At 37.9% G+C, this 14,963-nt stretch overlaps 2 long non-coding RNA genes across 2 annotated transcripts; one reads left to right on the top strand and one right to left on the bottom strand.

Annotated features, from left to right (window-relative positions):
- Positions 1 to 12,431: 12,431 nt before the first annotated feature.
- On the bottom strand, positions 12,432 to 13,240 carry LOC129762411 (uncharacterized). Its single transcript, XR_008740615.1, has 3 exons — positions 13,131 to 13,240; positions 12,921 to 13,070; positions 12,432 to 12,845 (listed from the first exon to the last, which is right to left on the bottom strand). It is a non-coding gene; the product is annotated as an uncharacterized LOC129762411 (long non-coding RNA).
- On the top strand, positions 13,232 to 14,693 carry LOC129762410 (uncharacterized). The gene is made up of 3 exons (XR_008740614.1): positions 13,232 to 13,606; positions 13,670 to 13,937; positions 13,991 to 14,693. It is a non-coding gene; the product is annotated as an uncharacterized LOC129762410 (long non-coding RNA).
- The last annotated feature ends 270 nt before the right edge of the window (positions 14,694 to 14,963 follow it).

Raw genomic sequence — 14,963 nt, 5'->3', positions numbered from 1 at the left:
CTTAAGAGTTCCGTACCAACGAATCAGGACAATCCCTACTCCATTCTGCAGAACGACGAGCCTGTTACTGACGCTCCCAATGCAGGAAGTTCCGGTACATCGCAGGGTGCCGTCAGGAAAAGAAAAATTACTTCTTTTCCATCACTCCCCAGAAAGACGACCGAAACTTCCCAAGTTGGAATGAAAACTCGAATTGAACCTGCTGAGAATAGACCGAAGCAAGTACCTCCTGGTTTAAGCGGTTCTTCTACGCACCAGGGGTCCTCAGCACTTCCCGGAGCAGCACCCACCCCGTCTGTTTCATTTTCGCGGTCGAGGCAACAGCCACAATCTGGTTTGCTTGCGCTTTCTGACCTGGTGGACAACATTTTAAATGCTTTAAATATAAATGACCCTCTTAAAAGCATAATATTATGTTTGCTCCCGATTGTGAGAACATTTTTGAAAGAAAAATGTGGTTTTTTAGCAGCGTTCATTTCCCTCGATGCCTGATTCAGTGCAAGAGGTCAAGGATTTGACCACTGTAATACAGTGGAATTGCAGAAGCATCATCCCTAAACTAGATCAATTTAAATTTTTAATTCATAGTTCTAACTGTGATGTATTTTCCCTCTGTGAAACATGGCTTTCTTCAGCCGACGAACTGAATTTCCACGATTTTAACATTATTCGCCTCGATCGAAATGACTCGTTTGGTGGCGTACTATTGGGGATCAAAAAATGCCACTCCTTCTATAGAGTCGCTCTCCCATCGATGACAGTTGTCGCTTGCCAGACACAAATCAATGGCAAAGACCTCTGCATTGCCTCGATATATATTCCTCCAAGAACTATGGTTGGCCGCCATCAGTTTTTTGATATCATCGAGGCACTGCCGGAGCCGCGGTTAATATTAGGTGACCTCAACTCCCATGGAACAGCATGGGGTTCACTCTACGATGACAACCGTGCCACTTTGATTTATGATCTGTGTGACAACTTCAAATTGACAGTTTTGAATACTGGGGAAGCAACCAGAATAGCCAACCCTCCTGCACGGGCAAGCATGCTAGACATATCACTTTGCTCTTCTTCGTTATCCCTGGATTGCACGTGGAAGGTAATCCAAGATCCCCACGGTAGTGACCACCTGCCAATAATTTTGTCGATCGCCAATGAATCAGGTTCTCGTGAGTCAGTCGATATTGCGTATGACCTCACGGAAAATATTGACTGGAGAAAATTTGCAGAAATAATATCTGAAGCACTTGTTTCAATGTATGAACTTCCTCCACTCGAAGAGTATAATTTTATATCGAGTTTAATTTACGAAAGCGCACTTCAAGCTCAAAAGAAACGTGTTCCTGCTACCACTTTACGACGTCGTCCTCCATCACTTTGGTGGGACAAGGAGTGTTCAAAGGTCTACCTTGAAAAATCATCCGCTTTCAAAAAATTCAGGAAAACTGGACTAGTGGAATGGTTTCGAAAGTACCAAGCTCTAGAAGCCAAACTAAAAGGTCTGATTAAAGCAAAAAAGCGTGGATATTGGCGAAAGTTCGTCAATGGTTTGTCAAGGGAGACCGCTATGAGCACTCTTTGGAATACGGCTAGGAGAATGCGTGGCTGGAACCATACAAATGAAAGTGAAGAATACTCTGACCGTTGGATTTTCAAATTTGCAAGAAAGGTTTGTCCCGATTCCGTTCCTGCACAAAACGTCGTACGCGACATTCCGCTCCAATGCGATTATGAGAATTTTTCGATGGTAGAATTCTCAATTGCCCTCCTCTCATGTAACAATTCAGCTCCTGGGTCGGACAAGATTAAATTCAACTTGTTGAAGAATCTTCCCGACTTGGCGAAACAGCGTTTGCTGAACTTGTTCAACAAGTTTCTGGAGCTGAATATTGTCCCGCATGACTGGAGACAAGTGAGAGTGATAGCCATACGGAAACCCAACAATCCGGCTTGCGATCACAACTCGTATAGGCCGATTGCAATGTTATCCTGTATTCGTAAATTGTTGGAGAAAATGATTCTACTTCGTTTGGACAAGTGGGTTGAAGCGAACAATTTGCTGTCAAATACGCAGTTTGGCTTCCGCCGCTGCTATCTTCTGAAATCCAAATCGCATTTGCTCGTAAAGAACAAATGGCTTCCGTTTTTCTCGATATCAAAGGGGCATTTGATTCAGTTTCCATGGAAATTCTCTCAGAGAAACTTCATAATCGTGGACTTTCGCCAATTCTGAATAATTTCCTGTACAATTTACTCTCAGAAAAGCACATGTTTTTCAATCATAGCAGCTTGAAATCTTCTCGATACAGTTTTATGGGCCTACCACAAGGCTCCTGCCTAAGCCCCCTCTTGTATAGTTTTTACGTCAATGATATGGATGATTGTCTAACTAGAAACTGCACGCTGGGACAACTTGCAGACGATGGAGTTATTTCCATCACGGGTACTAATCCCGCCATTCTGCAAAAATCCTTGCAAGATACCCTGAACAACCTGTTCACGTGGGCTCTAAAGCTGGGTATCGAATTCTCTACGGAGAAAACCGAAATGGTCGTTTTTTCTAGGAAGCACGAACCCGCCCAATTCCAGCTTCACCTATCCGGTAAAGCGATCAGGCACTCGATGTTTTTCAAATACCTTGGAGTATATTTTGACTCTAAATGTACCTGGGGAATACACATTGCGTATTTGAAGCAGAAATGCCAGCAAAGAATCAATTTTCTCCAAACAATAACCGGAACATGGTTGGGTGCCCATCCAGGAGACCTCATTCAGTTGTACAAAACAACGATATTATCAGTGCTGGAATATGGCAGTTTTTGCTTCCGATCAGCTGCCAGGATTCATATTCTCAAGCTGGAGAGAATACCATATCGTTGCTTGCGTATAGCAATGGGGTGTTTGCATTCGACACATACGATGAGTCTCGAGTACCCCCGCTTACCCCCGGAGTACCCCCGCTTACTCTTCGATTCACAGAATTATCCTACAAATTTCTCATCCGTTGCAAGATCATGAATCCATTGGTGATTGATAACTTCGAAAATCTACTCCAACTGACTCCTCAGTCAAGTTTTATGTCTTTGTACCATGATTTCCTTACCCATGAAGTGCACCCTTCACCGGGCATCTCCAACCAATTTTGCTTCCCATACTTTTGCAATTCCTCTGTCAATTTTGATCTGTCCATGCGACAAAAAATCCATGGAATCCCAGATCATCTGCGCTCCGATTCTATTCCGCCGATATTTTCGGCAGAATATGGGAAAGTTAGATCTGATAAAATGTTCTTTACTGACGGTTCATTCATAAACGGGTCCACTGGCTTCGGCATCTTCAATGAAAATTCCAGTGCCTCTTTCAAACTCAAAGATCCTTGTTCCGTGTATGTCGCTGAACTGGGTGCGATATACTACGCACTAGGGATCATTGAAACATTGCCCATCGACCATTATTTTATTTTTTCAGACAGTCTCAGCTCAATAGAGGCAATTCGTTCAATGAAAGTTGATAAACGCTCATCTTATTTCCTAACAAGAATAAGACATCTATTGAGTGTTTGGTCGAAAAATTATTCAAGATTACCTTAGCATGGGTTCCCTCTCATTGCTCGATTCCGGGGAATGAGAAAGCGGACTCGCTAGCTAAGGTGGGCGCTTCAGAAGGCACACTTTTTGAAAGGCAAGTTGCTTATAACGAATTTTTTCACATTTCTCGTCAGGACACACTCGTTAGTTGGCAGCGCATGTGGAGTGAAGATGAGTTCGGTCGCTGGTTACACACGATTATCCCTAAGGTTTCGACGAAAGCTTGGTTTAAGGGATTGAATGTAGGTCGTGATTTCATTCGCGTGATATCTCGGCTTATGTCCAATCACTACAACCTAAACGCGCATCTCTATCGCATTGGGCTCGCAGCAAACAATCTTTGTGATTGTGGCGATGGCTACCACGACATCGAGCATGTTGTCTGGTCGTGTATCCGTTTCCATGCTGCTCGCTCTCAGCTCTCTAGAGCACTGAGAGCAAAAGGCAGACAATCGGATATCCCCGTCCGGGATATCTTAGGTAGCCGGGATCCTGATCTTCTGCTTCATCTATACCTGTTCCTCAGAAACGCCGATGTCAACGTTTAATGATGTTTCCTTCGTTGTGTCCCCGTTTCATATCCCTCCTATCCGATCTATAAACTTTTACTTAGTCGCGGCAATACATACACACACTCTTTACAGATACACGGGCCAAAGGTTGTGCAGTCCACTGATGATTCAACAAGAACCGAAGGTTGTACCGCTCATGACAACTCTACACGAGCTGATGATTGCGCCGGCTAGTGACCATTCTATAATGGATTCCTCGAGTCGAGAAGACGCACCACGCTAGATATGGGGTACAGACTAGGGGGCGTTGCTGATTAATGGTCAGCTGCATCCCAAAAGGAAGTATCCCGTGTCGGGCACATGTACAGAGCATTGGAGACAGCAACATCACAATTACGAAAACACTTGTAATACTAACCTCGAGCCAACCGCGAGTAATCGGTTACATATTACTAACATAGTTATAAGGCAAACATTGTCGAAATATTGAACTCCCGGCCCCGTCAGGTTGACGCCATATGAGCCTTAATAAAAATATATATTTTGGATAAAAAAACATATTACATCATATTGAAATGTCAATGAAATGCAGATGCACTCGAAAGTTTTAACTGCTGTTGAATTAAATTTCAGATAGCCGCGCGAGATAGCTGGTGGATGATAATCCAGACGACCGGAGTTCGAACCCACATCGCAGCAGTTTTCGCCAAACATCAATCTGTGCCATTTTAAACATTCATATTCCACTCCCAACACAAGTCAATCAAACAATTATTATTTCTACAAACATTAATACTCATGTATAAAAATGGCGACTCGTGAGGCTATAATATACATTTCACGAAAATATTTTGCGCCATTTGTTTTTTTTATGTCTGTAATAAATCGTATATGAGTATGGCAAAAGTCGTATTTGGTGCTTTGACAAATCATGAATATATTCATATTATATCGCAATTCAATTCAACATAATCGCTATTATAGCCGGTCAAAGTTGCATATTCACCCAAACAAATTCGGTAAGCATTTGCCATGTATGTATATGGCCTCCACTTTTGCATGCATATGCCAGTTAGGCGCATTATATGCCAACCAAATTTTAGGGCATATGATGTTATATATACGCTTGTTATGCGATTTAATGTTTGCTGTGCGCTTTATTTTTGAGATTGTTTTCTTGAGAATTTCTAATATAGAATCAGGTACAATTTTCATTCAAAATTTACTCACAACTTGCAAAGAAAGTATTGTTCTAAAAAACAGAATACATATTCGATTTCAAAAAGTACATTTTGATTCATTATTTTAATTTTTGACGCATTTGACGTATTTATTCCACCTGCAAATCTATTATCATTTTTATTTCACAAATTGGTATACGAAGCTGCTGGCAAGGCGAAATAAATAAAATTTTAAAAAAATCTTTTAGGTTGTCTTTTATAGCATCACATACTTCCGGAATTATCTTAGCTATGAATGCTTTCGAGATTCTAAAAAATATCGACAACTATCTGGACGATATTCCAGAAGCAAGGTACATCAATGTCCTTTTTTCATTTCACTCTTGCAGGTATAGCATCCCTCATGAGTGTATCTTGCCGTTGTATTTTTGGTCCAATGAAATAAAAAAATGTTTCCACTATTTGAGGTGTTTTTCTCAACACTGCTATGTACTCTAGAGGATCATCATCGTAGAGTTCCTTCAAGATTTTATTTGTTGCTCCTTTTCCTTACATCCAATTCCTGGTCCAAATCCTTTTGCCTTTCTACTTTTTCGGATAGTACCTTCAGTTCGAAGAAATTCAGCACAAAGTATTTATATACACGGTCAGCGTGTATTTCGCGATAAAACTGTGCAACTAAATAAAATATATGCAATTGAAAACCTGAGACGAATACTGCCAATAAAGAAGTCGATTTCGGATCAATCATCTGTCAAATTCGGACCTGATTACTGTTTCTGACTATTTGATGGACATTTGAAAAATCATCTGGCATCCCTGGTAAGCAAATGCTGTAGTATCAGCATTCAGCGTCAGCAGCTCACACTAGAGGTGTGCAATCCAGCTCTCCTTATGATGAACAGCTCAGATCAGCTCAGCTCATCTAGAAGAGCTGTTCTTTATGAACAGCTCTTCAGCTCAGTTGTCAGAGTCGACATCTGGTGGCGACTTTCAATTTGGGTCCCAAACTCGATAGTGTAATCTTTATCAGATTAGAAGACGAAGCCAGTTTAAAATGTTAAAATTTAAATGAATTTTTGTCTATACATTTCCGATATTTTTACTGAGACTTTTCATTATAATATAAAATTGTCTTCAAGAAGAATTTTTTGAGATTTTTTCACCGCCTACAAACAAAGTGTTTTAGACTAATTTAATACACAGATTTTAATTTTCATTCATAATTTGAATTTTAAAAACGTGCTCATTCTGCCTGAAAGTCAATTATTATTTTTGGCGCCCCCTAAAACAAAGCCCAATTCCGTCAACCCGAATATAACAGTTGAAAAGACAAGGAACAAATGAAACTGAACTGATATCATAACACGGAGAGCGAGAGACGGTCAGTTCATTTGAATATTACAGCTCACACACTCTCTTCAATTCTACAGCTCTTTTCTCTCCTTCATCATCATCAAAGTGAGCTGAAGAGCTGTTTGATTTTTTTTGCGAGCTGTTCCGCGTCAACTCACTTCAAAGAGTCGATTCTTCGGAACAGCTCATGAGCGGATGGCACATCTCTAGCTCACACTGTGTGAACGGACAAGGCGTGTCAACCAATTGTCAAGCGAGTTCACCGGGTCAGTAGCTGCTCATTCTCAAGTCAGCTACTAGCAACGTATAAATGGGCCTTATAGCTGATTTACACATTGACCAGTAATTGGCGCCAGTTACTTGAACGTCAACGGCACGCCATATTTAGATCACCAGTTGACTGGTGCTGTGTGTTTATACACATTTTCAGCAACTGGACCAAGATGCTGAACTATAGGTGTTTCGTTCTTGACACTTTCAGGACATGACGTGAGACGAGTAGCGAGACGTAACTTTCAAAATTATTTACTTTTTGTTTGGGTGTGTGGTTATGATTTCAATGTCAACTCGCTAAGGAAAATAATTGAAGGAAAAAATAAGCAAATATATATTCGTGGAATATAGTGCACAACCTCCTTTTGCTCTAGCCAATTACCGTTACAAGCTCTTTCCGGATCTCCTTCCAGGTATATTCACAGCATTCTCCTCCTCCCTGAGCGAAATCAGAGGAGCCACAATCAGCGTTATTGTTTGTCACCATCGCCGTAAGCTGATAGTACTCTTTTCCCCGCCGATGGGAGCCAAACAGAAGTACATTTTACAATAAACAATAAAGCGCGAGCAGCTATTTTGCCAACGAATGCATTTGTCACCAAATGATACGACTTGTTTTGTAAACAAATTTGTTTTTTCACGAGCAATGGCCGAACAGCAATTTTGACATTGCGGTCCACCTATAATACAACGCCTTGAACTGGACAGCTTGGCTGTCACTTTATCCTCGATGACGAATTACAGTGGCGACATCTGGTGGCGATAACCATTTTGGGAGGCAAATTAATCTTTATCGGTTTTGTAGGCCCGGAGGCAGTTTTAAATTGTAAAAATTTGAATGAAAAATTTTACTTCTTGTTAATTTACTAATTAAAACACGTCGTACTGAACCTTCATCAGCTGTTTTTATATAAATTTCCTGATATTTCCATGATTTCATTGTCTATTATCATTTTCGCTTCACAAATCGAACACATGAAGCACAATGCCGTCAACGCGAATGGAGATTCTTCCATGTATACGTTGAGGGAATTGAATTTGATATTCCTTGTACCGTCGAACCATCCAGTGTTGGCAAATGTACAGATCTATCCGGAAAGGTATATTTTTTCAGTTTTTTTTTTTGTTTTGTTCTGTACAGTAAGAACACAGATTTTTCTCATAAAGCACCGATAGGAACTGTTTTTAAACGGTTTTATTTAGCTTGCCCTGTAATTTGTATGTTTGTAACATGTTTGTGTGTAGCGCATTACCACATAGATAGAAATTTGACCTGTTTGTATGTATGTTTGAATGTTTGTAGGGTTGTCCCATATTAATAGAAAATTGCCCCGTTCCTATTGACTGATTGATCTGAAATATGGAACATACTCTTAATTCTACTGCCATTATCAAACTACGTATTCTATGACCTTGAAAAATCTATTTTGGCTTTCGCTAAAAATGGCTGAATGACTTGGCATGAAGAACATGAAACATAATAAACAACATAAATTCAAAAAGGTCGCCGCCACTAAATGGTCGACTATGTATTTTTCGCAATTCCCTCAATATCGGTATCAAATAAAATGATTTGACTAATAGAATACAATACATCATGAGAATATTCCGAAGAAAATTAGGTAAGAAATAAACGTTGGATTTCCATTATCCACAGTTATTTGTTTCATCATATACCCCACGATGTTATTTTAATCTCATCTTTGCCCTAGATCAATGAAAGAACGGATGTGATAATTTACTTATTTTATTTCCTAGTTTCTCTACATTAAAACCATTAAAAAAAATTGTGTTTTTTCAATTTTTGTTTCTTACCTAACTTTCTTCGGAATATTTCGATGGTGTACTGTATTCTATTAGTGAAATCATTTCATTTGATACTAATATTGAGGGGATTGCAAAAAATACATAGTGGACCATTTTATGGCGGTGACCTTTTCGAAATTATGTTGTTCATAGTGTAGTGTATTCTCCAAGTCAAGCCATTCAGCCATTTTATAGCGGCGGCCAAATCAAATTTTCCATGAACATGGAATACGCAGTTTTATAATGACAGTAGAATTAAAAGTATGTTTCGATGTTTGTTGGGATTTTTCATGATCTACTGTGTTCTACCAGTCGAGCATCTTCATTTGATACCCATATTGATGGGCGTTGAGAAAAACATGGCGCCATTTTATGATGGCGGTCATTTTGGATTTACATTTTTCATAATTTTCCATAAATTTCTGAAAATATGTAATCCACCATTTTGTAGTGGCCGCCATTTTAGATTTGCATTTTTGATAAATAACTGTATTCTACCAGTCAAGCCCTTTCATTTGATACCCATATTAAAAGGGTTTTGAGAAATTATGTGAACCGCCATTTGGATTTGCATTTCTCATGAATAACTGTGTTCTACTAGTCAAGCCCTTTCATTTGATACCCATATTGATGGGGTTCTGAGAAAATATGTAATCCGCCATTTTGTAGTGGCCGCCATCTTGGATTTGCATTTTTCATGAAAAACTGTGTTCTACTAGTCAAGCCCTTTCATTTGATACCCATATTAAAAGGGTTTTGAGAAAATATTTGATCCGTTAATTTGTGGTGGCGGCCATTTTGGATTTTCATTTCTCATGAATAACTGTGTTCTACTAGTCAAGCCCTTTCATTTGATACCCATATTAAAAGGGTTTTGAGAAAATATGTGATCCGCCATTTTGTGGTGGCGGCCATTTTGGATTTGCATTTCTCATGAAAAACTGTGTTCTACTAGTCAAGCCCTTTCCTTTGATACCCATGTTGATGGGATTTTGAGAAAATATGTGAACCGCCATTTTATGGTGGCGGCCATTTTGGGTTTGCATTTCTCATGAATAACTGTGTTCTACTAGTCAAGGCCTTTCATTTGATACTCATATTAAAATGGTTTTGAGAAAATATGTGATCCGTCATTTTGTGGTGGCGGCCATTTCGGATTTGCATTTCTCATGAATAACTGTGTTCTACTAGTCAAGCCCTTTCATTTGATACCCATGTTGATGGGATTTTGAGAAAATATGTAATCCGCCATTCTGTTGTGGCGGCCATTTTGAATTTGCATTTCTCATGGATAACTGTGTTCTACTAATCAAGTCCTTTCATTTGATACCCATATTGATAGGGTTTTGAGAAAATATGTGATCCGCCATTTTGTGGTGGCGGCCATCGTGGATTTGCATTTCTCATGAATAACTGTGTTCTACTAGTCAAGCCCTTTCATTTGATACCAATATTGACCGGGTTTTGAGAAAATATGTGAACCACCGTTTTGTGGAGGCGGCCTTTTGGATTTGCATTCCTCATGCATAACTGTGTTCTACTAGTCAAGCCCTTTGATTTGATACCCATGTTGATGGGGTTTTGAAAAAATATGTAATCCGCCATTTTGTAGCAGCCGCAATCTTGGATTTTTAAAATAATGAAATACCCAGTTTTATAATGACTGCAGAGATAAAGGTGTGTTCCAAATTTCAGACCAATCGGTCAACAGGAAGGGGGTTAAATTTCTTTTAATGTGGTAATGCGCTACAAACAAAAATGTTACAAACATACAAATTACAGAGCAAGCCAAATAACACCGTTTAATTATTGTCTTCACCATAGCCGAAAAAGATTTTTCCCCTTCCAGTACAAATAAATATATGGCACCACTGAAACTGCCTGGCATTTCGATTTCACACAAATGTCTAATATGACGCACTGTTTGGAAGAAATTGTCATTTATCTATTGGCGCCAGTATCTAGAAAATTTTCTATTCGCTGGCGTGGCCAATTACTTGTGCGATACTTGCGCAAGTAACTGGAACCGGGTGTTTACATGGCTCTAATAACCACGATAAATACAATACGGTAGCGCGACTTATGAGAAAGGCCTTTCAGCCATCTTGGATTTTGTATGTAAACAATCTGCAATATTTTGCAATATGTTTTTTTTTGCTTCTTGTGTGTGGAATTGTTTTGGTGGCAATAAGAGCATTGAAAAGTTGAAAGGTAAGTATTCCACGGTTATGGTTAGGTTTGTAATATACTCTATCTTATTATATGTTTCAGCTCAAGAGAATAAATCGACTCTCGGTGTCGGTCGGTGATGGAGATATTTTTCCCACGTTTTGCAGTTAGAGACGTCGGTTGATTGTTCGATTAATTCAAATAATCGAATATCTGAAATTTTAATCGAGTAATTTTGTATCAAATAATGAAAAATCTAAATATGAATACATCGAATAATAATTAAAGTAATCGCTATTAATAAAAAAGGGAATATTTTTTTCAAAAAATACAGTGCAAAATTTGTTGAACCGTCGGTGTTTCGTCGAAATTCATCGAATATGCTAAACCATTTACGGTTGAAGCATAAAAATGGGAAGAAGAATTCAGGGTCTGCAGGAGTAACATGCGGACTTGAAGAGAGAGGTCTCAACTCCCGTTCTAAAATAGTAGTATTCAAACTCCGGGTGCCAAGGAAAATATACCATACTAGTGGTCAATGGTTCTATAAATATACTTCATTAGAACTAGTAGTTATAGGGAAAAAGCAGAAAAATACACACAAATCAGCTATTTCAACAACATTCGAAGAATAGGTAATTTTGAACAGTAAACATTTTATGTTGGTACAATAAAAATATTGTGGATCATTTTCATGGTGTGCTCTTTTTTCAATCGTCGTTCAAAAATCATGAAATGGCAAATTTATTAATATACTGAAATACCATTTCATTCAAAAACCATTATTCTGTACCATGTTTATTTCAAAATTCTATTTAATGTAACTTTTAAAATTATGACATCATTTTTTTTATTATAAATGACTGTTCGTTTTGATTACAAGAAATAAATATTCGCTCGATTAATCGAATACTGAAAGACAATTAAAAATTTAAATTTCAAAATGACCCCACGATTAATCAAATAAACGAAAAATTTAGACATCTCTATTTGCAGTCAAATCCCTTCCCACAATCCTCTGTATATTTATACCGTTTCCCCTCGCGCTCTTATTGACGACACGGTCACACCTTTATTCCACACATCTTGCTAATAACTAGACTCAAGTGATTGGATTCTTCTACTTGCGCGTTGACTGGCACCGTCTAAATCAGCCTAGAGTCAAGCCTTTTTAAAATAATGAAACAACATGATAAGGCAAGATGTGTGGAATAAAGGTGTGACCGTGTCGTCAATAAGTGCGCGAGGGGAAACGGTATAAATATACAGAGGACTGTGGAGTGGGATTTAACTGCAAATAGAGATGTCTAAATTTTTCGTTTATTCGATTAATCGTGGGGTTATTTTCAAATTTAAATTTTTAGTTGTCGTTCAGTATTCGATTAATCGAGCGAATATTTGTTTCTTGTAATCACAACGAACAGTCATTTATAATAAAAAAAATGATGTCATAATTTTAATAGTTACATTAAATATAATTTTGAAATAAATATGGTGTACTGAAAAGGTATTTCAGTATATTAATAAATTTGCCATTGCATGATTTTTTGAGGACGATTGAAAAGAGAGAACACCATGGAAATGATGCACAATATTTTTGTTATACCAACATAAAATGTTTTCTGTTCAAAATTACCTATTCTTCGAATGTTGTTGAAATATTTGATTTGTGTGTATTTTCCTGCTTTTTCCCTAAAACTACTAGTTCAAAAAAAGTATATTTATAGAATCATTGACCACTAGTAGGGTATATTTTCCTTGGCACCCGGAGTTTGAATACTACTATTTTAGAACATGAGTTGAGACCACCTTTTTCAAGTCCGCATGTTACTTCTGCAGACCCTGAATTCTTCATCCCAGTATCCTCCACCAGCAGGGAATCATTTTTATGCTTCAACCGTAAATGGTTTAGCATATTCGATGAATTTCGACGAAACACCGACGGTTAAACATATTTTGCACTGTATTTTTTGAAAAAAATGGTTCCTTTTTTCATTAATCGCGATTACTTTGATAATTATTCGATGTATTCATACTTTGATTTTTCATCATTCGATATAAAATTACTGATGCAGATTTTCGATTATTTGGATTAATCGAACGATTAACCGACGTCTCTAACTGAAAAACGCGGGAAAAATATCTCCATCACCAACCGACACCGAGAGTCGATTTATTCTCTTGATCTGAAACAAAAAATAAGATAGAGTATATTACAAACCTAAATTTAATCGTAAAAGACTTACCTTTCAACTTCTCAATGTTCTTATTGCCACCAAAACAATTCCACACACAAAGAGCAAAAAAAAAGATATTGCAAAATATTGCAGATTGTTTACATACAAAATCCAAGATGGCTGAAAGGCTTTTTTCATAAGTTGCGCTACCGTATTGTATCTATCGTGATGATAAGGTACACCGGGACCAAGATGTGTAGAATAAAGGTGTGACCGTGTCGTCAATAAGTGCGCGAGGGGAAACGGTATAAACATACAGAGGACTGTGGAAAGGGATTTGACTGCAAAGCGGGGGAAAAATATTGCTGTCAAGTTTGACTCTGATGAACATTCCACGAACGAGAATATTTCTGGATTATAAAAATCATTTAACATCAATTAACATCGAATAACATTACAATTGTTTGTTATCAAAACATTTGAATTGTGCCAAGAAATAAGGATAGTTTATTTGGGCAGAGGAATCACCTGTGAGGAATTTCGAGGTAAGTGTATTTATCTTTTAAATTGTGCAATATATAATAAGATATAATTTCGTTTTCTTGCAGATGGCTAATTTCTGTGCCGTTAAGGGTTGCGAAATAACTCGTTCTCGATACAAAAATGAAGCTGAATGTATTACCGTGCATAGATTTCCCAAAAGAGAGGATCTGCTCTTGAAATGGATCGCTTATTGTGGACAACAAAAACAGTGGAAACCTCTAGGTAACCAAGGAATTTGTTCCAAACATTTCGATTCCTCTTGCTATAAAAGGAATGAAGAGTGCGAAAATGTCTCATACTCGGTTGAGGGGCGTCGAAGAATCAATGCTGATGGTGAGTGTATCGTATTGAATAAAAACCGTGTAATAAACTGTTTTCACTTCTAGCATTACCAGGGAATCCTGAACACTGGACTCAATAGGGAGAAGCTGAAAATCAACCCGCCGACAGAGCAAGAAGTAGTAGTAATGAAATAGAAAATGTCGAGATATCTTGTGAGTTTTTCTTCTTCATTTCGTTACACAAATATGTTGTTCATATGTTTTATGTTGTACTGAGATGCAACATATTATGAATACTTTTATTACATATTGTTGAAATATGTTTTTTTTTTCTGAACAGCTGTTCAATTTTAACAAGTTGATCTATAGAAATCATATCCATATGTTTCAAAATTGACGTGTTGCATACTGTTGATTAATGAAAAATGAGTATCAATAGTTCAATAGATTTGCAATAATCTCATTGAGTATAAGTTTAAAACCAATTCATTACCGATTGATAAAAATCTGTAAGGCTTTTCTGTTCAGATTAGTATAGAAACCGTCAGTTTTGTTCATCGATAGCAGCGATACTATGCCGAAGAATATCACCGCTGGGGCGGATGCAGTCGAATATATGAATCTGATGCACGTTTATAGACTGAATGTCTACTCAATGCTTAAACTCAATACTCTGGTTCTGACTAGAAGCGCAGCGCAGGAAATTGAATCGAAATTAAGCGAACATTCACATCGCAACGATGCGAAGTCATTTATGACGAAATTCCATGTCGATCGGTAAATCATTAGCATCATGAAATAAAATCGAATTTTGTTTGATTCAAATTTACTTTACAGTTTGTTTCGCACTTTCCATCTAAGCTCTGAATGGTTGTTTTCTCCTGGTAGACGATATTTGAACCGTTTCCATTCTTTTGACGTAGGACTACGTCTTTCATTTCTATACCGGGGTGTAAAATCAAAGTTTCGAAAACGAAAGCGTTACGCCGGAGACCGAGATTTTGAGCGTTAATAGCTCCTAAACAACTGAACGAAATGGTATGATAAACACTTCATTCGAAAGATAAAATGTCTACGC

Source organism: Toxorhynchites rutilus, chromosome 1 (genome assembly GCF_029784135.1).
Source record: "Toxorhynchites rutilus septentrionalis strain SRP chromosome 1, ASM2978413v1, whole genome shotgun sequence".
Taxonomy (NCBI): domain Eukaryota; kingdom Metazoa; phylum Arthropoda; class Insecta; order Diptera; family Culicidae; genus Toxorhynchites; species Toxorhynchites rutilus.
Note: the sequence above shows the minus strand (reverse complement) of the source record. Positions and strands in the feature narration are given on the sequence as shown.